At 43.2% G+C, this 24,082-nt stretch overlaps 1 protein-coding gene across 9 annotated transcripts in view; it reads right to left on the bottom strand.

Annotated features, from left to right (window-relative positions):
- The window catches only part of EEFSEC (eukaryotic elongation factor, selenocysteine-tRNA specific), a 266,024-nt gene that overhangs the window by 190,034 nt on the left and 51,908 nt on the right, over window positions 1-24,082 (bottom strand). Inside the window, exon 1 of one of the 9 annotated variants that reach the window (XM_038565477.1) lies at window positions 15,026-15,047. The exons of the other annotated variants lie outside the window; for them this stretch is intronic. The gene's annotated coding sequence lies outside the window, so the exon portion shown is untranslated. Of the gene's footprint in view, window positions 1-15,025; window positions 15,048-24,082 lie in introns of those variants that run through there. 9 annotated transcript variants of the gene reach the window in all.

Raw genomic sequence — 24,082 nt, 5'->3', positions numbered from 1 at the left:
ACGTATATAAAAGCGGAGAGAACAGAAAAACACTATATACCCCTCACCTAATTGCCACTGACAGTTAACAATCTGCTACATTTGTGTATTCTCTCTCTCCACATACATATGTGCACATATGTGACACAAATGTAATACATAGGTAATTATTAATAATGATCATATATATTAAATACATAACTTATATAACATACATAAATGTTTCCCTAATCATTTTAACTTAAAAAAAAGATTTTATTTATCTATTCATTAGAGACACAGAGAGAGAGAGAGAGAGGCAGAGACATAGGCAGAGGGAGAAGCAGGCTCCATGCAGGAGACCTGATGTGGGATTCGATCCCGGGACTCTGGGATCACGGCCTAAGCCAAAGGCAGACACTCAACCACTGAGCCACCAGGCGTCCCCTAATCATTTTATAGTAGGTTACAGACACTATGATACCTAAACGCTTAACATCTATCTTCTAAGAATTAGGACTTTCTCCTATTCAAGAAATTTAACACTCATGCCATAACATTATCTAACCTACCACCAATATTCAAATTTACCCAAATCATCCCCATAGTGTCTGTCACAAATGTTCTTTATTTTTTCCAGATCTGGTCTCTTTAGTTTCCTTTAATCTAGAAGTGTCATCTGCATCCTTTTCTGGGGGTAGCGGGGTTCTTTCATGAACTTGACATTTTTGAAGAGTCTTGCCTAATTTATTATTTACTTAATATTTTTCTTTAAATTGACAGACTTTTTAAAAAAGATTTATTTATTTACTTACTCATGAGAGACATGGAGAGAGAGAGAGAGAGGCAGAGACACAGGCAGACGGAGAAGCAGGCTCCATGCAGGGACCCGATGCGGGACTCGGTCCCGGGTCTCCAGGATCAGGCCCTGAGCTGAAGGCGGCACTAAACCGCTGAGCCACCTGGGCTGCCTGACAGACCTTTTTACACTGAAAAAATAAAGCTAAAGAAAAGCAAAATCTTCCATAAAAATTGTAGGTTTGGGGATCCCTGGGTGGCACAGCGGTTTAGCGCCTGCCTTTGGCCCAGGGCGCAATCCTGGAGACCCGGGATTGAATCCCACGTCAGGCTCCCAGTGCATGGAGCCTGCTTCTCCCTCTGCCTGTGTCTCTGCCTCTCTCTCTCTCTGTGTGTGACTGTCATAAATAAATAAAAATTAAAAAAAAAATTGTAGGTTTGATGTACTAGTTATTTGGAGTTTTTTTCCTAATATACATTAAAATAAGGATGTAACTTTTAAGACTAAAAGTGTCTGTCTGATAGCACTCAGAATTTAAGAATTATTCTGTGTGTCACCTACAAGAAGCCACTTCAGTCCAGCTCAGTCCCCACTAAAGGCCCCTGCCACTGCACGGTGGCTCCACTCATGGTTCCAGAGCTCATCCCTCCTCAGGAGGAGTCAAGACCTCCCTGTCAGTGACCTCTGCCAAGTCCTAGATGGCACCGGGTCAGGTGTCTACTCTAAGGTAAGTGCCAAACTCCCACCGTACAGATAAGAAAAGTGATGTTGACAGAGATTATGATGCTTGCCCAAATCCTCTGAATCAGCTACACTGCAAAGCACTTACCACTACACCACCTAATGCCATGACATGCCAAGCATTTTCCCTTTGTTCTGGCTACAGCCTCCCAGATGCTTCACTGGAGGTAACTACTTCAACTCCAAGTGGCAGATGAAGAGGTGTGTCCAAGCCACAAAACCAATGGGTAACAGAGCTATCACAACTGGAGTCTCAGATTCCTGCTCCTTGGTCTGTCTCCCAGTCACTCTGACTAGCCAAGGCCTTCCCTCAAGGCAGTCCACTGAGTAATGCAGAAGGTGTGGTGTGACAGCCAAATCTCTCTAGGGGTCAGTGAAGGTTGCCAGAGTTCCTCCTAAAACATAAGCTCAAGGATGGATGCTGGTGCTCCAGGTGTGTCCTGGCTGCACATTGTTCCCTAGCACATGGATGCCATGCTCCCGGCATAGGATCCCTGGAGGGAGCTCACTGACAAAGTAGCACCAGTCCATCACTGCTCGGGGAGGCTGGTAGCCAGCCAGAACTCCCAACACTCCTTCCACTTACTCCTGCCCCATTCATCATGTTGGCTTTGGCTCACTGTTCAAGTCCACAGAGACTACCTGACTCTTGATTCTGCTGTCTCAAATAGAACAGCAACATACCTCCAAATATGCTTCTATTCTTCTTACAAGCCTTTCTAAAAAAACACCAAACAGCAGAAGGCCAAAGCAAAATTCCTAGTCTCTAAACCAGATGTCAGCATCTTCCCCATGCTGACACAGCTTTTAAACACTGTTCTTGGGATGGGATTCTCAACTAGTCTCAAATCCTTCTCCAGTGAAGCCCTTACTTCATTACTCTATGCACTCAGTATCAGAAGAGGGGAAGCTCAAGAGCAGAGTTGTAAGGGCAAGGAGGGTCTCTAGAAAGCAGAGTACCCAAAGGTTCACAAAGCTCTCAGCAGGCATGGGAGCCAGTCTCTGACCAGCACATGGAGAAGCATCAGAGCAACAGAGAACGTTGACTCTGGTACTGAAGGACAGTGGCAGGAACACCTGTGGTTGAAGTAAGGACCAGTCCCTTTTCAGATCTAAGGTGAGGCAGTCCCCTGACCTCCTGACCCTTCCACAGCCTCAAAAGAAAACCAGAAATGCCTTCTAAAGTCCCATTCCACACCAACATCCTCGAGTGGGAAGCAGTATACATAACTTTGCTTTTGGCCAGTCTGGATTTTCACATGTTGCATTATCAAGTGATAGACTGTTAACTCTGGACCAAGGCTTTCATATTACTATCAGACTCCCCACATCCCTACAGAGTAGTTGCCTATCATGAACGGCTTCACAGATAATAGATAAATAAGAACAATAATACCTGTATTTAAGGTATATACCACACAGACATGTATTTTCTCAAAACCTCCAACCACTCTGCCAATGCCCAACTGGGCACAAGAGATCCTATTTTGCAAATGAAAACATAGAGACTGGGATCCCTGGGTGGCGCAGCGGTTTAGCGCCTGCCTTTGGCCCAGGGCGCGATCCTGGAGACCCTGGGATCGAGTCCCACATCGGGCTCCCGGTGCATGGAGCCTGCTTCTCCCTCTGCCTGTGTCTCTGCCTCTCTCTCTCTCTCTGTGTGTGACTATCATAAATAAATAAAAATTTTAAAAAAAAAAAAAAAGAAAAGAAAACATAGAGACTTAAGGCAGTGCCAGTGCCCAGGCTCACACAGCCAGTAAGTGATAGAGACCATGTGACTGCAAAGCATCCCTTTCCCACACTATACCTGTCTAGGCCCCTGGGCAGCTGGTGAAGCCAATAACCAGATTGGCAGAGCCCTTTCATTTTTGTTAATGTAACAGCAGACAGAAACGGACAAGAAAGATTGTTGGTGATGCCTGGCAGACCTGAGCCTCTGAACCCCAGCAACACAATGAGCAACTCTCCAGAGGACCAAGGTCAGGGATCAGATCACTCGCCAAAATACGCACCAAACTAAGAATGCCTGGTGTCATCACACACATGAAATCGATGCTTCTTTCACTTCAGAGAAAAACAGAACAATCTGCTGGTTTTAAAGCTACCATTCTCCCAAAACTCAGAGATCTGATTGAGAAGCCAGAAGGAATCTTAAGTAATCATTACTGATTCCTGGGCATCTGCTCTGTGACACATGCTGTCCCAGGCACTCTCCCCACTAGTAACCCTCCCACTAGTCCTTAAGGCTTTGCAATTTCACTATCCAAAGAGGAAATCAAGGGACGCCTGGGTGGCTCAGCGGTTGGGCTTTGCCTTCGGCCCAGGTCATGATCCCGGGGTCCTGGGATCGAGTCCCACATCGGGCTCTCCGCAGGGAGCCTGCTTCTCCCTCTGTCTGTGTCTCTGCCTCTGTGTGTGTGTGTGTGTGTGTGTGTGTGTGTGTGTCATGGATAAATAAAGCTTTTTTTTTAAAAAAAAAAAAAAAAAAAGAGGAAACCAAGGTCCCAAGAAGTGATGGGGTAGAACCAGGAGTCAAACCCAGATTACCTTAAAATCTAAAATCTGTTGTCCTTTCCACCACCAGAGATCTCAAGTTGTGCATACAAATAAACATGTATTTCACTGGACATCTCTGGATGTCTCCATGGAGACTTCCCACAGAAGCCCTGAAGTCAACATGCCTCCATGATCCCCCAAACCTGTCTCTCTACTAAGTCCCAGGCCCAATCCATGCCACTATGGCCTACGAAGCTAAGTCATCTCTGGGACCCCCCTTCTCCATCATTTATCCCCAAGTCCTGTCCATTTTTCTGCTAAATCATGAAACAGTCCCTCCTCCCCTGCTATAGACATAGACCCAAAGCCCAGGCCTCTGTATCTCTCTCCTGGGCTTTTTTCTTAAGCTATAGTCTTCCTGCCTCCAGCACTACCCATTCCAACCACCTATAGAACTGCACAAACCATCTTTCTAAAGTATGAATAGGTACTCATGTTTATAAACCTGTTCAGCAGTCCTCCACTGCCCAGAGCAGTGTACCCCCAAGCAGAAGATGTTTTGAGTGATAGAATGATTTGGCAATATATTGTAAGAAAACTATTAATTTTTTGGTTCTCTTTCAAACTTTCTGACTGAATAGTGAGTCTCAAATGGGGGCAAGATGTATTTAATATCTTTCTAACCCTAACGTCCCTTTTAACAAAAGCAAATCATGGCTCAAGTTCATAGCTTGTGGCAGGCTACAGTCTGACACCTGTTTGTGTGTGTGTACATGAACACACTCAGGCATATATGTGTACATATGCGCACACATACGTTTATTCTATTTATGGGAAAGGATACTGGTTTCTGGTTGCCTTAGTGATACAACATTTCCATATGATTATTTAAAATTTAAAAATTGAATTGGGGATCCCTGGGTGGCGCAGCGGTTTAGCACCTGCCTTTGGCCCAGGGCACGATCCTGGAGACCCGGGATCAAATCCCACATCGGGCTCCCGGTGCATGGAGCCTGTCTCTTTCTCACTCTCTCTCTCTCTCTGTGACTATCATAAATAAATAAAAATTAAAAAAAATAAAATAAAATAAAAATTGAATTGATTGAAAGAAAAATTTTTTAAATTTTTATTTATTTATGATAGTCACAGAGAGAGAGAGAGAGAGAGAGGCAGAGACATAGGCAGAGGGAGAAGCAGGCTCCATGCACCGGGATCCCGACGTGGGATTTGATCCCGGGTCTCCAGGATCGCGCCCTGGGCCAAAGGCAGGCGCTAAACCGCTGCGCCACCCAGGGATCCCGAAAGAAAAATATTAAATCAGAATTACATGGCAGTGAGATCAAGACAAATTATGAAGATGGTTCTAAAAGGATTATAGTTTGAGAAAGACTCAGCCAACATGCAAAGCAGTTCTCTAGAAGCTGGTCCTTTCTCTCCAAGCCTCCTGAATCTCTTCCATGCCTTTCCCTCCCACATGTCCCTACTCAGACACCCAAACCCTCAATTTCCTGAGTTGGCCACGGTCTTTCAAATCTACATGACTCTGCATGTGCTGTCTACCCTGCCTACACCGGGTCTCCAAGATAAGTTTGAGAAATACCAAATACCATATCCTGCCCTTTAAGATTCATAACACACTACAGTATTAAAAATTAAAGGCTCTGAGAAGTCCTTTGAGGGAAGGGGGAGGTCACTGAGCCTTAACCAGCACTTCTCAAACCAACTCTCTTCTTTTCCCATAACACATACCATCATCCCATGTAATGAATGCTCTACAAAGTGTGCTCTGGGAAACACTGGCCCAAACTGTTCTCCTCATACTCATCTACTCAAATTCTACTCCTGCTTCACTCTTCAAGAACTTGCTCAAATGTCATTACTTTGAGAAGTCTTTCCAACCTCCCCACACAGAATCAGTTGTTCCTCTCATCTGCACTACTATAGGACTTAGTGAAGTCACATGATATTTATATTTAACTCATAGGAACTCAACTGTAAGCATTCATTGAGGAAAGAAAGGGAGAGAGAAGTTCAATGTATGGGACTTTTGCCCTTCTCCCTTCAATAAGCTGAGCTAAGTGATCCCTGAGTTGTCTCGGGCTTCATAGGCCTTTCACAGGGTGACCATCTTGCTAGGTGAGCTGAGATTCTAATGTTTAAAAAGTAGATATTTTTCATATAGCATTGCCCTGAACCATCAGCTAACTACTTCATCTACACCAAAAGAGTAAGCCAGAGTAATCCATTCCAATGCCAGGGGAAAACTGGCCCTGCATCAAGCTGAGAAATAAGAGATTCGCCTTCAACACAGCCCCTTCCCCAAGGATTTTCAAAGGCAATTCAGAGAACACACTGCCTTGGGCAGAGACACTAGACCTGACACACCTCGGGGTAAAGGTGAAGCTCCCTCACAGCACTCACTATACAGCTTGTCTGGCTCCAAGTCTCTCTCTGTCTCTCCCTCTGTCTCTGTCTCTCTAGACTGTGAGCCCTCTGAAGTGGGAACACCTTAGTTAGTCATCCTTTCTGCTCCTGACTTAGTGGCATCCAACACATATGAGAAGACAAACAAAAAGAAAGGAAGCAGTGGGGCAAACAGAGGGAAAAAGTGAGGTTCAGTGAGGTCAAGAACTTTGGTTTCTATTAGAGTGAAATCTGCAAGAACAGACTCCTGGGTGCTAAGGGGTCAAAAAGGCTGCCTATCCAACCATTCAGTAGTTGAGTCTCCAAAGTGGAGATGAGCTTTTGCTGGCACCCCTGTGTGACAGAGAAACAGGTGAGGGAGCCCCAGGCTGTGATAGCTGCCTTGTTGAAATGATTTTCTCCTCCTGAGCCAAAACCTAACTGGAGTCTTCCCTCTGATGTCAATTCAGGCTCTTGAGACAGAAAATCTCTCCAGAGTAGAGCCAAAAAAATCTGTTTACCAAAAAAGATGGGCAGGCAGACAGGCAGGCAGATTTCCCAGGTGATCTGTTGCTACCACCTGGATGGCATCCTTGTCACAACTGAGGTATGGGGTACCAGAAATAGTAAGCCTGGAAGTCCAACTATAAGTTCACTCAGCAGCCAGATGAACATCGAAACTCTCTATAACACCTGTCGAAAACACTCAGGGAGAGGTTTAATGATTATTAACAAGGACTTCCTCCTCTAGAATTTTACTGAGCTATCCATCCACTATCAGTTCTGACTGGGTGATGATGAATGCAAAATCTTTTTTTTTTTAAAGATTTTATTTATTCATGAGAGAGACACAGAGAGAGAGAGAGAGGCAGAGACACAGGCAGAGGGAGAAGCAGGCTCCATGCAGGGAGCCCGATGTGGGACTCGATCCCGGGTCTCCAGGATCATGCCCTGGGCTACAGGCAGCGCTAAACCGCTGTGCCACCTGGGCTGCCCTGAATGCAAATTCTTAACAACAAAGAAAAAAAGCTTTGTCAGCTAGCACCCTGCATTCTGTCTTTAAATGCAACGAGACATGTTGAGTCAAAGGTTCAATTTACTTAATCCCTATCTTGCTTAAATCTGTGTATGTTTGTGCAAAGGATGTATCTGTAGGAGAGGGATAGGTGGTTTGGGGAAGGGTTCCACAAGATTATGATTTCCAAAGTCCTGGACCCCTTAACTTAGCAACCCAAGAGTCCCAGGTTCCCTGGAAACTTAAGTTCATTTGATGTTACAATCAAACATGTTGTTCCTCTTCACAGTTCCCAGTTAAAATAAACCTCTTGGGGAGCAACAAGACAAAGGCAACACACTCCAGAGAAGTGTTTCCATAGAACCTCCCCAAGTCCTCACCCATTTTCAGGGCAAGTTGAGGTCAATTGACAGCTGATCCCATTGAAAGGAAGGGAGGGAGAGAGAGGAAGAAAAATCAAGGGAGGGGTGGAGGGCCCACCATTTTTAAACATGGTTTTTATAAGGCTCCTACTCAAGTTGAACAAGTTTGATGTTTTAAAATTAAGTAAAAAGTCTTAAATTATAGTAACAAACATACTCTTTTCCTGTTCTGATGTTTAATGCAATTTCTTGAGTTAGAGCTATTGAGCCCATTTAGATGTGGGGCAGTTTACGTGCAGAGAGCCAAGCCTGAGTTTGGTGCAGGTTCCTGGCTACCCACCACCACTCTTCCTACCAGACCAGCTGTTCCCCTGCAAGTGGGCTTCTCAGTAGGCAAGGAAAAACCTCCTCTAGATCTAGAAAAGATCTCCTGAGATCTTTTTTTTTTTTATGATTTTATTTATTGATTGATTCGTGAAAGAGAGAGAGAGAGAGAGAAAGAGGGAGGGAGACACAGGCAGAGGGAGAAGCAGGCTCCATGCACGGAGCCCGAAGTGGGACTCGATGCCGGGACCCCAGGATCATGCCCCAAGCCAATGTCAGGCACTAAACCGCTGAGCCACCCAAGGATCCTTGCCAACTCTAGATCTTATTCCATTCTGCCTCCCGACCAGCCCTGAGAAGGGTAGCAGGAAGATGGTCTTCCAATCTCAGTTCTGCAATTTCTGTGCCTCAGTTTCTTCATCTGTTACACAGAGCCAATACCACCTACCTTGCCAGAAATAACACACATTGAGCATCCAATTTCATCTACGTCTGTCCCTCATCTCAAAAGGTATTCTCACTAAGAGAAACTATCAGGGCAACCCTGTTTTACACAACTGTTTATATCAAAGCTTCATTGTGTCTTTTTTCAAGAAGGTTCAGTTTTCTGCACAGATTTGCATTCTGTGCATACATGAACAGAAATGACTGGTATGCTTTAAGCCAAGTTAATTCCCACAGCAGAGACAGAGCATTTCCCATCACCCCCTCCTCTAATGCTTGGATTCAAAATGTGCCTGATAAAAACAAGGATAATTTTTCAAGGTTAATGGCTGGTCAAATGCCTCCAAGCAAGCCAAAGACACTGAGGAACTCCTGCCTCCTCCTGGAGACCAAGAGAATTCTAACAGGAGCTTTACAAACACTACCAGAAAACCAAAAAGAAAAGAAGATTCTGCTTAGGGACAATGGACCTAAGGTCTGCAGGCAATCCCTCCCAAAGAGGTGTCCTAGAATGCCTCTTACAACCCGGCTCCTTCATCCAGTTCCATATTCCTTAAAGGAATACTAAAGAAGCAAAACTAAATACTAGAGTAATTTAAGCTTTGGATTTATCCCCCTACACCTACAGTAGGGATTCTGAAAATCAACATTATGCTGCATTGTAAAATACTCAGTCATTATGTTAACTTGAAAAAGGAGGACAAAGACAAAGACATGTTCCAAATGGGTTGGTACACTTGGGACACTCCACTCCATTCCCAAAATGCTGTGCTGTCAATAATTTTTTACAAGAAGAATCATTTTTAAGAGGCATATAATTGTACCGCACCCCCGAATTCCTCAGCAGACAGGGGCCTCCGGAAGTCATCAAGTTCATCTCCCTACTCCAGGAAAACCCTCCCTTGCAGAGGGTTATCCCAGTCAAGCAAATTAAACCAGATCTGTTGGATGAGGATGCAGAATAAATTAGGTCAAAGAATAAGCCTCTGAAAAAGCAAGAGTTTCATAAAAATGGAAGCATATGCTCAGCCTTCTTCAGCATTAGTAAATGTGGGAGAGGGTAAAGGCAACTTAATGGTCTAATAAAATGTTTACAGGGCAAAGCTTCTTACACACAAATATTGCCCAAGATCAGCAGACAATCTGCTAGTGTTTGGGGACTCTTTTATTGGGCAGATTTCACTATGCTGGCATTAAATGTGCTGCTGGAACGCACCCCTCCATCACGCCAGATCTGCAGGAGTTTGGCCTCAGCTCCTCCCCACACTGGGCTCTTCCCTCTATGCTCAGCAGCACTGGAAAGTCTCCCCCAGGGCTGAGGTACTGCTACATACATCTGAGTCCCTGAGCTCTGCTCGGGCCCTATTTAGCCCAGAGAAGGGAAGGGCGTAAGACGTTCTGGGGGAAGAGATGAACACACAAACCAATGAACACATCGGTAAGTGACTAAACAGGAAAAAAACGCAGGGAGCAATGGGTCCCATCCCTCATTTCAATTAATTTTAACTTATTCCTTCGACCAACTCTTCTTGGGTGCCTACTTTATACCAAATCATACAGAATTGACAAACAACAAATCCAACCTGCCTGACAACTTATAACTTCAAACCCAAAAAATCTTCCAAAGAAAGGCTATCATGGAACAGACAAAAGTACCTACAGGGGGAAAGCTCCTTTCTCTTCATGATCATCTAGATAAATATATCTTTTATAATTAAGTTTTTATCTGTTACCTGATCAGACAAAACTCACTGGGTAGATTTCCCCCTGAACTTGGGAGAGTGTTAATCACACATGGACTGTTTATGCATTTGGAAAGAAAGGGTACTTCAGGATGGGGCCAGCCATTCATCTCCCACTGCCGGGGGTGTGGAGGAGCTGTGCAACCCTGCTTCCAACACATGCATGGTCGTATAGACGCTCCCAGGGGAGGACTGGCAAAGAGCAATTTATTCTTTAACAACAGATATTGATTCTCTAGAACAACTCCAGGGAGGCCATCCGAGCATATATGGTGCTGTTAGGTACTGTGATGAACAGAAAAAAACCCTTGAGAGAGTCTTGCCCTGCCCCACAAAAGAAGTAGGGGAACACCTAGCTTAGGGCAATTCTTTTTTTTTTTTTTATTAAGATTTTTATTTATTTATTCCTGAAAGATACACAGAGAGAGAGAGAGAGAGAGAGAGAGAGAGAGGCAGAGACACAGGAAGAATGAAAAGCAGGCTCCATGCAGGGAGCCTGATGTGGGACTTGATCCCAGGTCTCCAGGATCACGGCTTAGGGCAATTCTTGATTGGGCTGACCAAACTAAACAGGCAAAGAAATCCTGCCAAAGATTAAGAAATAAGTATCACAACTATACTAATACAAATAGTAGTATGCATAACAATAATTATAGCTAATATTTATTGAAAGTTGACTATGCACCAGGCTTTAAGCACTTTTATACACATTAATTCCTTAACTCTCACAATGATTATTTTAAGTAGGTATATCATTTTTCTCCCTATCTTACAGATGAGAAAACTAAAATATAAACTTGTTAAGTCACCAGGCCAAGATCACAGAACCAAGCAAGTGATAGTGCAGACCCAGGCAGTATGGTGCAGGATGGAGTCTGTCCTCCTAACACTCCTATCCCTACTATACTGTGGAATCTTCCACCACATTCTTTCCTTATCAAAGTTAACCACAGTCAACGGAGGATTTGTTCCTTGAGAATATATCACCTGATTTTGTAATATGGAAATCATCGAGAAAATAGGCCTCACCTCACAGATCTGCTTTACAGCCCCCTTAAAGAACCATATCCCACAAGTAAATCATTCTGGGGTCTCATTTACATTTGGCAACCACGTCTCATGCTAAGAATTCCTGGGATTACTGACATATTCTAAAAACTAGGTTTTCTCCTATCTTATGGTACACCAAGCTTGGCATTCAACAGCCCAAGTATAACAGCAGCTCTATTATTAAATCAATAAGATACGTGATATCAACTAGTTATCTTGGGAACTGTTTTACAATTTTATCCTTAAAGCTCAAAGATTCACTACAAAATTCAGATATTTTATATTTTACAACATGAAAAAGATAGGTATTATCTGGAAAAAGTCCAATAGCTTTGAAGTCTAGCAGATATGGGCTCTAGACCTTTTTCTGTCACTATGTCACCTCTGATAGATAATCTAATGCCTATGGGCCTATATTTCCTCAGCTGTAACTGACTCACAAGCCACTGAGAGGATTACATGAGATAATAGTGCACAGCATCTAGTCAGTGCCCTGCACAAAAAGTGGTGCTAATAATGCCGGCTGACCTTCACTTCCCTTGTCCTGGGACCTGTATCCATCCTCTTCCTATACTATCCTCCAGCACTCATCTTCCTCTGCCCAAGTGGAAACAATGACATCACTTTAAGGAAATAGCCTATCATAATCTAAGACCATGAATTAGGGCATACCTAAGGACAAATGTGGATGACATGGTCGTCTCCATAATACAAGCATTACTAACTGGCTAAAAATAAAATCAGATCATACTTCCTCAACAAATTCCACTGGAGGAAAAATTCCTGCTATTTCCCTATCTCAAATTTCAACCTTTTGGGCATAACCACTCATTCTTACCAGCCACAATCTGTAATCACCTACCTATTGGCTAATCTATAGACAAAATAATCCATTCTTGAAAAATAAAAATCTAGATCAACACATAAAACCATGCTACAAAGCAATGCTTCAAGGGAAATCTACAGTTTTTTATGTTTAATATTTTTTAAAAATCAGTGTAGGGATCCCTGGGTGGCGCAGCAGTTTAGCGCCTGTCTTTGGCCCAGGGCGCAATCCTGGAGACCCGGGATCGAATCCCACTTCGGGCTCCCAGGTGCATGGAGCCTGCTTCTCCCTCTGCCTGTGTCTCTGCCCCTCTCTCTCTCTCTCTCTGTGACTATCATAAATAAATAAAAATAAACAGAAAAAAAAATAAAATAAACAAATAAATAAAAATAAAAATCAGTGTAAATCACCATATTAATAAAGAAGACAAATTATCATTTCATAAGACACATAACTGATAGAATTTAACTACACATGATAAAAATGTTCAGCAAACTAGGAATAGAAAAGAACTTCCTCAACACAGTTTACATGAAAAATCCATGGCAAACATTATATCTCATGGAGAAATATGGAGTGCTTTCTCCTCCATGATCCAAACAAAGCAAGGAAGTCCATTCTCATCACTTCAACAATTTACTAGAAGTTCTAGATAGTGTAATAAAGCAAGAAAAAGAATTTAAAAACACAAAGATTAGAAAGGAAGATGCAAAACTATCTTTATCCAGAGGTGAATGGCTGATCATTTAGGTAGAAAATTTAAGAAGTTGGGACGCCTGAGTGGCTCAACAGTTGAGCATCTGTCTTCTTTGGCTCAGGGCATGATCCCAAGGTCTGGGGATCAAGTCTCACATTGGGCTCCCTGTGAGGAGCCTGCTTCTCCCTCTGCCTATATCTCTGCCTCTCTCTGTGTGTCTTCCATGAATAAATAAAGTCTTTTAAAAAAGAGAGAGAGAAAAGGAAAATGTAAAAAGACTACAAAACAACCACTAGGACTAACAGCATTTAGCAAGGTTTCAAGAAACAAGATCAATATACATAAATTAATCATACTAACATAATAGCAACAAATGACAATCATTTAAAAGAGCATCAAAAAATAGGTACTTCAGAATAAATTTAACAAAATATGTATACAATCCCTATACTAATAATTATAAAACACTGCTTAAAGAAAACCTAAATAAAATGAAGAGATATGCCGAATTTATAGACTGGAAAATTCAATATTGCTATGAATCAATTCTTCCCACCCTGAGCTACAGATTCAATGTAATTCTAATCATAAACCCAGGACATGTGTGTAGAAACTGAAACCTACTTCTAATATTTATATGGAAATGAAAGGGACCTGGCATATTCAAAATAATCTTTAAAAAGAACAAAACTGGAGGACTTTCACTACTGGACTTCAAAACTTTATAAAGCTATGTATGATATTGGTGTGAGGATAGACAGATCAATGAAATAGAACAGAGTATGTATGACATTGATGTGAGGACAAACAGATCAATGAAATAGAACAGTCCAGAAATAGACCCACACTTAAATAGTTATGTGATTTCCAACAAAACCATCCAGTGAAAAAACCATCCAGTGAAAAAAGGACTTTCATGAACTAGAACTGAAGAATCATATGAAAAAAAAAAAAATCAACTTTGACACCCCCCACACACACACCATATACAAAAATTATTTTACGGTAGATGGTAAACCTAAATGTAAAAGCTAAAGCCATAAATCTTTTAGAAAGAAACAGAGTAGAATGCCTTCATAGCAATAGGCAAAGATTTTTAAACAGGATACAGAGGGAGGCTTGGGTGGCTCAGCAGTTAAGCATCAGCCTTTAGTTCAGGGCATGATCTGAGAGTCCTGGGATTGAGTCCCACATCTCCCCGCAGAGAGCCTGCTTCTCCCTCTGCCTATGTCTCTGCCTCTCTCTCTCTCTGTGTCCCTCATGAATAAATAAATAAAATCTTTAAAAAAATGAAGAATTAACTAAAATCTTAAAAAATAAGGATACAGAAAGTGATAGTCATAAAAGAAAAAATGATTAGAATGAATCAAAATTTAAAACTTTTGTTTATCAAAAGAGATCAAGAAAAGTTGTAAAATAAATGAAGTTCTGAGATTTTAGACAAAGCCTTCATTTTCCCTGAAGGTAACTCATTTAAAATATTATTTTTATAAGACAAACATAAAGAGTATGACCTTTGGGGGGTTGGGAGGAATTTGGAAGTATCTGTTAAAAGTAATTACCCCAGCAATTTCCACTTCTAAGACAGAAATCCACAGAAATATTCCCACTAGGGTGTAAAAAGGTATGTTCACCTAGCAAAATATAGGAGACACTCTAAGTGGTCACCACTAAAAGAGTGGCTAAATGGCACATGCACCCAAGGGAATATCCTGTAGCCACTAAAACAGAGTGAATGCTAACTATCTGAAGGCATGTGAAAAGATCTTTAAGGCATTGTTAAGTGGTGGAAAAGCAAAATGCAAAAGAACAGGTTTAGTATAGATAGCCCCACTGTAAAATTTAAAAATAAGCTTAAAATCGACAATACTCACACATTAAATGAGTGTAAATATAGGTCTGTATGAAAAAAGCCAGATGAATACACACCAACCCATCCATTAACATCATAAAGGGGTGGGGAAGGCCCTTTCTCTGAAAGTATTTATGAAATGCGAGAATGCTACAGAAACTTTGTATTCAGAAAAAAAGTTTACAAACAAACAGGGTGTGTTCCCAGGTAAAAATGCTATGTAATAAGAAAGAAAAAAGCTTAAGAAAACTCTCCTTCCTCTGAGCTTACCCTGAGATCTGCACCTCCATGCCCAGGTTTTAAGCACACTTACCAGCTTCAGTGGGGCCCTAGGGAGGAAGGTGCAAAGGCGCTCTGAGAAAAGCCCCGCATTCGCAAGACAGAGTCTTCCTTAGTTAGGCAGAACTGCCCTAAGCACAGCCCCCCCACCAGGTCCTTTCAGGCTCCAATGTCCTCCCACAAGAGACACAGCATCCCATGCTCTCCACCAGCCAGATTCTCAGCCCCTCTGCTGGTTTTTCACATCCAACTTTCTGCCCTGTGCTAGAGGACACTAGACCCAAGTGCTGCCAGAAGAATGTCCTTTCTGAACTTGAAGACCTTTTTTGTGTTCTGTACTTTCTGGATATATTTTAGGGGACTTGATGTTATTACTAAAGATCCTTCCTTGGGATTTTTGCTTTTATTTAAATATACACATATGCACATATAATTCAACCAAGAACTATTTCCCAGGAGGAAATGCTAAGAGGCCACAGGAAGACGTGAAGTTTCTTAAAAGTAAGCAACACCAAGACAGAACTGGTCTCTACTGAATTTGAAAATGGGTAAAGAATGGCACTCACTCCACACTCCAAAGCCATATAAGAATAAACCGTTTTTGCAAAGTCCAAATGACTGCTGGAGGCAAGGAGAATGGGCCTCTGGTTTTCTCCTTCCCTCTGGTCCGCAGTCCTCCCCCTCCTGCCTACTCTGAAATAACATCGCTCAGGGCTACAACCATCTGTAGCTGCCAGGGCAAGGCACAATACATTCAGAAACTCTTGGACCCACATATCCTGCAGCTCGGAACTGCACAAACAAAAGGTTAGGGGAAGGGGGATGGGGGAGAGGGAATAAAGGCTTAAAGATTAAAGTCACAGGCAGAGACAGACGGCTCCGTTTTTTAATAACTGAAAACACGAGTTGGGTCTGAATGTGCTCATTGTTTAGCAGAGGGGGCAGCCTATGCAGGCAGGACTGGCTGGCGACAGGACTGCCTTCCCATCAGCAATAAGATTTACCAAAAGGGCGGGGGAGGCGGGAGCAGACCTCAAGCCGGAGCTCCATTTACTGATGATGACATAGAGCACAGCAGCCAGGTGAGCATCAGGTCGCTGCTATCCTGGGCCATGGTGGGGCTCGAAAAGAAAGATAACGCTCACCTGGGCTTCAAGGAGCCGGTGACATGACTCTTCTCTCACTCGGCAGCTCTTGGGAATGTTCTGAGGTAAAGCCTCCTCAGAAGCAACCTGGCCATCAGGATTAGAGGTGTAAAAATGTGTCCATCCTTTAGCCCTGTAATATCACTTCTAGGATTCTAGCCCTAGGAAATAGCCCAGCTGGGGTAAGACCATGATGCACAACGTTATTCTGTGCAACATTATTTACGACAGCAAGAAATCAGAACTGAAATGTCCAACACTAGAGGGAACGGTTAAGTGTTTATTTATTTGTATCTGCCTTACTGTAAAAAGGATGTAAAGCAGCTTACATAAACATACAACACAAAGGAGGAAAATGCAAGAGAAGGAATCATGGCTACAGAAAAAAAATGTTTAAAAAATTAGGTCAGTGCTGGACTGCTTATTCTGAACACACTGTGAGAGCCTTAACTCTTCCTAAGAGGGGCCATAAGATATTACCACTGCCACCAACGGTTAACAGCAGCTCCTGCTTGCTGAGTCCCCGCCGGGTACCCACACTGTTTAAGGGTCATTATTCTACTCTCACTGAGTCCACTCAGCAACCTACAAGAAACTCATTCTGTCCCCATTTTACAGATAAGGAAATCTAGGCTCTAAAGGTTACCCAGAGCCAGGAAATGACAGACACAGGTTTTGAAGGCAGGTTTTCTCTGAGTCAAAGTTTATATGCCTGCGGCAACACCCACAAGCTTAAAAAAACTGTATATTCATATAATGGAACTTCTACAGGTTGAGAAAATGATGTTTACATAGATTAATGGATATATGGATATATTGGATATAATGTTAAATTTTTAAAAACATCAGAAAAAAATTACATGCAAAAAAAAATTACACACAATGTATAATTTCAACCAGGTAAGCCAGATGATCATTTTCATCCTTACGGTTTTGCCTATTATCCAAATTTTCCAAATAGGTATTAGTTTTATAATCAGAAAAAAAGATTTTGTATTTAAAAACTCTACAAAGGTCCACTGTGTTCTTGTATCACAGTTCACATCCCACCCATATGTACACCAACTCCTTTTTGTTTTACATAAAAATTCTACGTATGTAGGAGAATCAGAAAATATGTACACTGAGACCTAAACCAAGGAAAATTTTGTATTTATGTTCATCATTCTGTTAATCATAAACAATTTCATTTTGCTCAGAACCTTTAAAGTGATTTGAGATCATATCTGTGTGTGTGTGTGTGTGTGTGTGTGAGAGAGAGAGAGAGAGAGAGAGAGAAGACAACTACTATAAATGAGCTCAGTTTCCCTTTTCTTTTTTTCTTTAGATACAGACTCTTCTACCAACAAGCAGAGGTAAAGACAAACTGTCTCAGCCGAATTCCTGGCTACAGCAAAGACCTACCCACATGGACATCACGGCCCCATATTTCAAGCCCTCCCAGAACTGCAACAAGGCCACACAGGTCGGCCCATCACCCAAGCCTAGCCAGGCCATAGTTGCTTCTTGAAGGTCTGGCATCCAAAAGCCTGCTGAAAGTCATATACATTTTGCTGGGGAGAAGGGCCAGAGCTTTCCCAATTTTTCAAAGGGCTCTCTAACCACTATCTAGACATGCTAGTCCCAGACTTCACAGCAAGTCTTCATGGCAAATCTCTGGCTTTACCATCTGGACACCATTCCCTAACCCCAATCTATCTTCCAGGGATACAGAGAAGGTTTAGCCATCTTCACAAACTGACAGAGGGAAGCACTCATCTAACAACTACTTATGTGAATAGGAGGCACTCTTAAGCCCTTCGTGAAGACAAGAAGACTGAGGCTCAGAAGAGGGTCACTCGGCTAGGATCCACCTCTTTCTGTAAGGCCCCACACACCCCACCAAATAAAACAGATCTTGCAGATGACAACACTTCCAAGTTTGACTGGTCACTCTGCTGATCACTAAATGCTAGGGTCAGCAAAAAGGCAAAGGCTTGGTTTTCTATTATAAAACAAAAGAATAACAATTTCCCAAGAGCTATTTAAATATTTCTTTAAAATGGTCCTTGTCTATTAGCATGAAGTAAACCACCCTCATTGGGCGCTAGCTTCCAGCACTGCACAGCAATAGAAAGTCAGCTGTGTTCTAGTTATCTGAAAGAAGGGGAAAAAAATATTTTAAAAGCTTTAATATTTAAACAAATAGAAAGGCAGATTTCTTCCATGTTTCCTCAACTCCCAAAGTCACAGAATAGCCTAGCCACTAAACTTTAAAATGAGTTTGGATTAAAGGAAGTATCCCAAACTGGCAACAGACGTGAAGACTGTGTGAAATATTAATCATAATGCTGCTCCTGGGAACCAGCCCCCAGTGCCCGGAGAAGGAGTGCAGTGAGCAAGCAGCATGCGCTGACTGCATCTGTGAGCCTCAGCTATGCAGCTAGCTCCTGAATGATGAGTGAGAACTTCCCATCCAGAGCTATGTTTTGATTTTTATGTAATTGGGGTGGGAAGTGGGGGGGGGGGGGGGGGAGGAAACTATTAAACTAATAATGTTCATGACATTATTTTGGAAAATAACATTAGGAAAGAAAAAAATCTTGGGAAAAACACCTTCTTTATAAAAGGAAACTGAAAGTGACCGATATTCCCATTCCCTCAAGCTAGCCACTGTTAACATTCAATTTGTCTTTCTAGTATTTTCCCACTTTTTCAACTTAGCATTTTATTTAATATGATTATTCACGTTTTTAAAATTTCTTGATAAATATTTGTTTTAAGGAAAGGCTATACAAAGTACCTTAATTTGCTTTATTTGGGTAGCTCCCAAATTTTTGCTACTATATGAAATGCTTGAAGAGCATCTTTAAGCATAAAGCTCTGGCCAATTTCACGTTATTTCCTAGAAGATGAATTACAAATTCACAAAGCAGAACTTATTTAAGGCTGTAAACAGATTTTCCACTATTAGTCCCCCAAAAGACAGGGCCAAGCCAGAGCTTTCTAGTAACCTGTTGCTAAAACAATCACCACATTCCCAATCAGACACTGCAGCCCCCTGCAGTCCCAAAGGTTTGTGAACCATAAATGCTTTCCCTGTCCTCCCTGGGAAAAAACAATGGCCACAGGACAAGACAAGTGCTGAACCAGGGAGGAGGATGCCCGGAAAGACTCAGACTGGTGGTTTCTAGCAAACACAGGTGCCCTGCGTGTTTTGTGACCCGGAAAGATTAGAAATCCAAAGAAAGAAGACAGGGAAAAGGGAGATGTGAACCGTGAAGTCCAGCATCGGGGCTACTGTTTAGTGCAGCTTGTAGTGGCCCAGATTCACGAGCAGTTTTTGGTTGCATTGTTTTCTCCTTCACTCAAGTACAGTGAAGGAATCAGAGTCCTCTGATGACCCCTCAAAGGGAGGGTTACATATAAACAGAACCAGCTACTTAGTATTCTCGGCTCAGTCTCGATTAGGTAAGTGCACTATCTGCCTTCCCTTATGCCCTCCCATTCCAGGGGAAAACCTATCTTCTGACACCAAATTTCTTCTTCCTTTGGAGAAATGGCACAGTCAGAGAAGCAATGTTCAAATTCTGGCCTGCCAAGTCGTGTGTGACCTTTGGCAAGTAGCTTTTCCTTGCTGTGACTGAGTAATAGGGAGTGATGCTGTGAGGATCATATACTGTGACATGTATAAAGCACACAGACAGGTATGGTAGCTGGTGCAAAGCAATGAAGTTAATTCATTTTTAAAAATAATATCTTTAAATCATTATTATTATCCAAATGATCAGATGAATGATCATCTGCAAGAAAAATAAAAAACTAAAGAAATAAAGAATGCAGGACAATGGCCCCTTGCAAATGCCCTCACTAGGGGAGCACACAGAACAGACTCTTCCTGAAGTACCAGCCCATTAGCTCTGTCATAGGCCCAAGAACCAAGCCCTCCTCCCCGCCCCTCCCCCACCCCACCAAATCAGCTGGGTGGGCCCTGCTAGAAAAGGTAACTGAATTCCCTGGCCTTTGCTGCTTGTCTTTCAGAAGCTTATCTGGAGAGGACCATCTGACAGTGCAACACAGCCTTGGTGGGTGGGGTGGGAGCAGCACTGGAATTACAGCATCCGCTGACTTCCCCAAATCTGACCAGAGGAGGACTTCATTGACACAGAAGGAAGACAGAATGAGGGGCTGAGGAGGAAGATAAAGTACCTTGCCATCAGCAAGGGCCTCCCAACTGTGGTCACCCTGCTGGGCACTTCATGCACCCCTCCCCACCCCATAACACACACCATAGCCTTTGGAAGGCAGGTGACACCCTTCCCATGCTGCTATAAGATCACACAACTGGTAAGTGTTGGTGCCAAAATCGAAACCTAGACTAAGACCCATCTTCTTTTACACATCATATAGTCGTGCAACCAAAACAAGCAAGCATGGGAGCTTGGGTAAGGGAGAAGGACAGGCCCTGGAAGAAAGAAAAATGTCTGTTAGGACCCATTATTCATTATTACGACCGACCACCTGATAATTTCAACACTTCCTTTCTTCTTTTTTTTTTTTTTTTTTAAGATTTTATTTACTTATTTGACAGAGAGAGAGAGAGCACAAGCAGGGGGAGTGGCAGGCAGAGGGGGAGGGAGAAGCAGGCTTCTCACTGAGCAAAGCGCCTGATGTGGAGCTCCATCCCAGGACCCTGGGATCAACCCAAGCCGAAGGCAGAGGCTTAACCCACTGAGCCACCCAGACACCTACTTCCTTTCTTTTCTACCCAAGTAGACTAAAAGTTTTGGGGGCATGGAGGGGTGGCTTCCACATCTTAGGTGGTTCCCCACCCCCTCCAAACACAAGCTCCTCTTTCCAACGTCACAGGTGCTCAGCAAATACTGTGGAAAGCATTAATCAAATAATTAAATGAAAAGAGTCAAAAGACAGGGGAATTAAAGAGAAGAAAAAACAAGCTGCAGATAAAATTGGCATAAGGGCAGAAGCACTATAAAAACATATTTGTAAAGTTTGGGAAGATCCCATCCCTGACTGATTTGGGTTCTATTCTAGGTGTCAGTGCAGTAGACAGCAAGTGGAAGAATGTGATTAGGGAGCCTCTGGCTCAGAACACTGCATGTACACCATTTAATGAGCCTACAGAAAGAACAGGTTCAGTGCCTGCAGCAGCCACTGTGGTCTCCAGCACAGGGAGAGGAATGGGGGAAGCAGCACCAGCAGTGAAATCTGCCATCCACATCCACACATGTACATCAGAATCACACAACAACTTGGACAGGAATGAAGCATCATCCCCATTTTACAGATGGACAGGCTAAGGCTCAGACGTGATGCAAAGGCCTAATAAGGCTTCAGAGGATAGCCAGGCTGGTTAGACACTGCACTGCATCAGCCATCCCCCAGGCCAGCTCCGCCTTTTCCACTATATCATAATGACACCCATGCTGTTACTAATATTCCTCTTTAAATAATTAATTTTGCCATGTTTTTTAAAACTCACTTTTTTCCATTAAAGAAAAAGTCATCATTTTATCCAACAATTCCACGCTTAGGTAGATACCTAAAGGAACTGAAAGCAAGGACTCAAACAGATACTTGCATGCCAATGCTCATCACAGCATTATTCACACAGGCCAAAGGGAGAAACAATCCAAATGTCCATCACCTGATGACAGAAAAGCAAAATGGTCTATGCATACAATGAAATATGATTCAGCCTTAAAAAGGAAGGAAATTATGGGCTGCCTGGCTGTCGGAACATGTGACTCTCAGAGCAGGTGAGTCTGAGCCCCATGTTGGATATAGAGATTATTTAAAAATAAAGCAATCTTGGACAGCCCCAGTGGCTCAGCGGTTTAGCTCCGCCTTCAGTCCAGGAAGTGATCCTGGAGACCCAGGATGGAGTCCCATGTCAGGCTCCTTGCATGGAGCCTGCTTCTCCCTCTGCCTCTCTCTCTCTCTCTCTCTCTCTCTCTGTCTCTCATTAATAAATAAATAAGATCTTTAAAAATAATAATAAAATAAAGCAATCTTAAGTAAGTAAAATCTTAAATTTTTAAAAGGAAGGAAATTCTGCCACACGCTATAACACGGATGAATCTTGAAAACTTGATGATCAGTGAAATAAGACAGTCGCAAAAGGACAACTACTGCCAGACCCCACACATTTCAAGTACCTAGCAGAGATAAATTCATAGACAGAAGGGAGAGTGGTAGTTGCTAGGGGCTGGGGGAGGGGAGAACAAGACGTCACTGCTTGACGATCAGAGGGTCTCACCTTGAGGAGACAGAAAAATCCTGGAACTAGATGGTGGTGATGGTTGCACTGCACTATGGATTACTTCGTGCTACTGGCATATACACTTAAAATGGTTAAAACAGTAAATTTTGTTACGTATACGTTACCACAATTTAAAAAAAAAAACTCAAGAAAGAGTTGATATACATCTTTACATGGATGCCATAAATGGACAACAATGGCACGCCAAAATTAGAAGGTAACCAGAAAAAAATATATTCAATGATGCTGCTACGCTTTTGCCTTCGGTGAGTCACTAACTCCTGGTCAGGGAAGGGGATGGATAATACTCACAGTATCACAGAGCCACAGAGCCAGCACTATGGTCTTCTCTTCCTGACATCATCGTCAGAAGGACGGCAAGACAGCTAAGAAGGGAAGGACCTATTCACCAAGCAATTCAGTGTCACCTGATCTGGGCAGCCCCTGATACCATCACTGGCCCCACTGTGGTGGGATACACCAACTTTGGGAGCACTGCTCATCACCACTCCCATGCCAAGGCATTGGACACTAGGCCAATCAGTGCCTGTGGGCCTCACCTCATGCACCATCCAGTTCCAGAGAGATTTATACATGCAGAGAACATGGGCAGTCCTAGGGCTGAGGCAGTCCTTTGTACACAATAGCCCCACATCCAACCCCCAGGTGAGGAGCACTAGAAGGACAACAGGTGGGTAAGCCTGAGGGATGGAAAAGGGCTTGGAGGAACAAAGCAGGAGCCTGTGAAGAGGGGTAGTAAAGCAAATTTTGCAGATGAGGCAGCCTGAACAGAAAGGGGCTGCTGGCAACCTTCCTTGCTTGTACAGTCAAAATGTACAAGGACGCTTGGAAATAGTCAATTAGATGTGATACTGTGGAATAATAATACCAAAGGTCCGGAGTGGAACGCATTAGCTATGCATTCCAAATACCTGATTCCAGGGCCTGGTCTGCAAGGCAGATACTTTCACCATCCAGTACAAAGGGTCAACAATACCAAGGCCGCCAAACTATTGCCTGGGGGCCACATGGCAGCTAGCCAGGAATCCCAAAGCTGCACCTGATAGGCATAAAACAAAGTCCAATGGAGCCTCTTTCATCTACCCCACAAAAGAGGGGCCAGAGGCTGCCATAGCCTGCACCCCCAACACTGCCTGCCAGCCAGGCCTCATCATCCTGCAGTACAATTCTTACCCCTCCCACCCCACAACCCTTCAGTCCTATGTACCCTTCCTCCTCCCCTCCCCTCTTCAAACTGCACTGTTCCTAGACCAGTCCACTTCCTAACCTGGGTTCCCTCCCCCCACTTCCCTTGCATCCCTGCCCCGCCAGCCCGATCTACAACCCTGCCTCCAAAATGGTCTCCTGGCCTCTCTCCCTTCCACCCCACCTGAACCAGGGTGTCTTCTAAACCACAGATCTTTGCTTCCCTGCTTAAACCCCACAAGAGGTCCTGCTGCCTCCAGAACTAAGTCTACATGTCTCAGCCCAAGATATAAGAACCTTAATAAACTGCTTCCAATCTGCTTCAGCAGCTTACATGGCTGTTCACACCTGTGCCTCAATCACAGAAATCTCTGAGGCACCCAACCCCCCTCATCCTTCCTGCTCCCTGAACCCCTACACAGAGCACTTATGCCTGGCTCCTGGAACTTGCAGTCTCTCATTTGCCAGCAGGCCAACT

This window comes from Canis lupus, chromosome 20 (genome assembly GCF_011100685.1).
Source record: "Canis lupus familiaris isolate Mischka breed German Shepherd chromosome 20, alternate assembly UU_Cfam_GSD_1.0, whole genome shotgun sequence".
In the NCBI taxonomy this organism is placed as follows: Eukaryota; Metazoa; Chordata; class Mammalia; order Carnivora; family Canidae; genus Canis; species Canis lupus.
The sequence above is the reverse complement of the archived record's forward strand: the minus strand, read 5'-3'. Positions and strand labels throughout refer to the sequence as shown.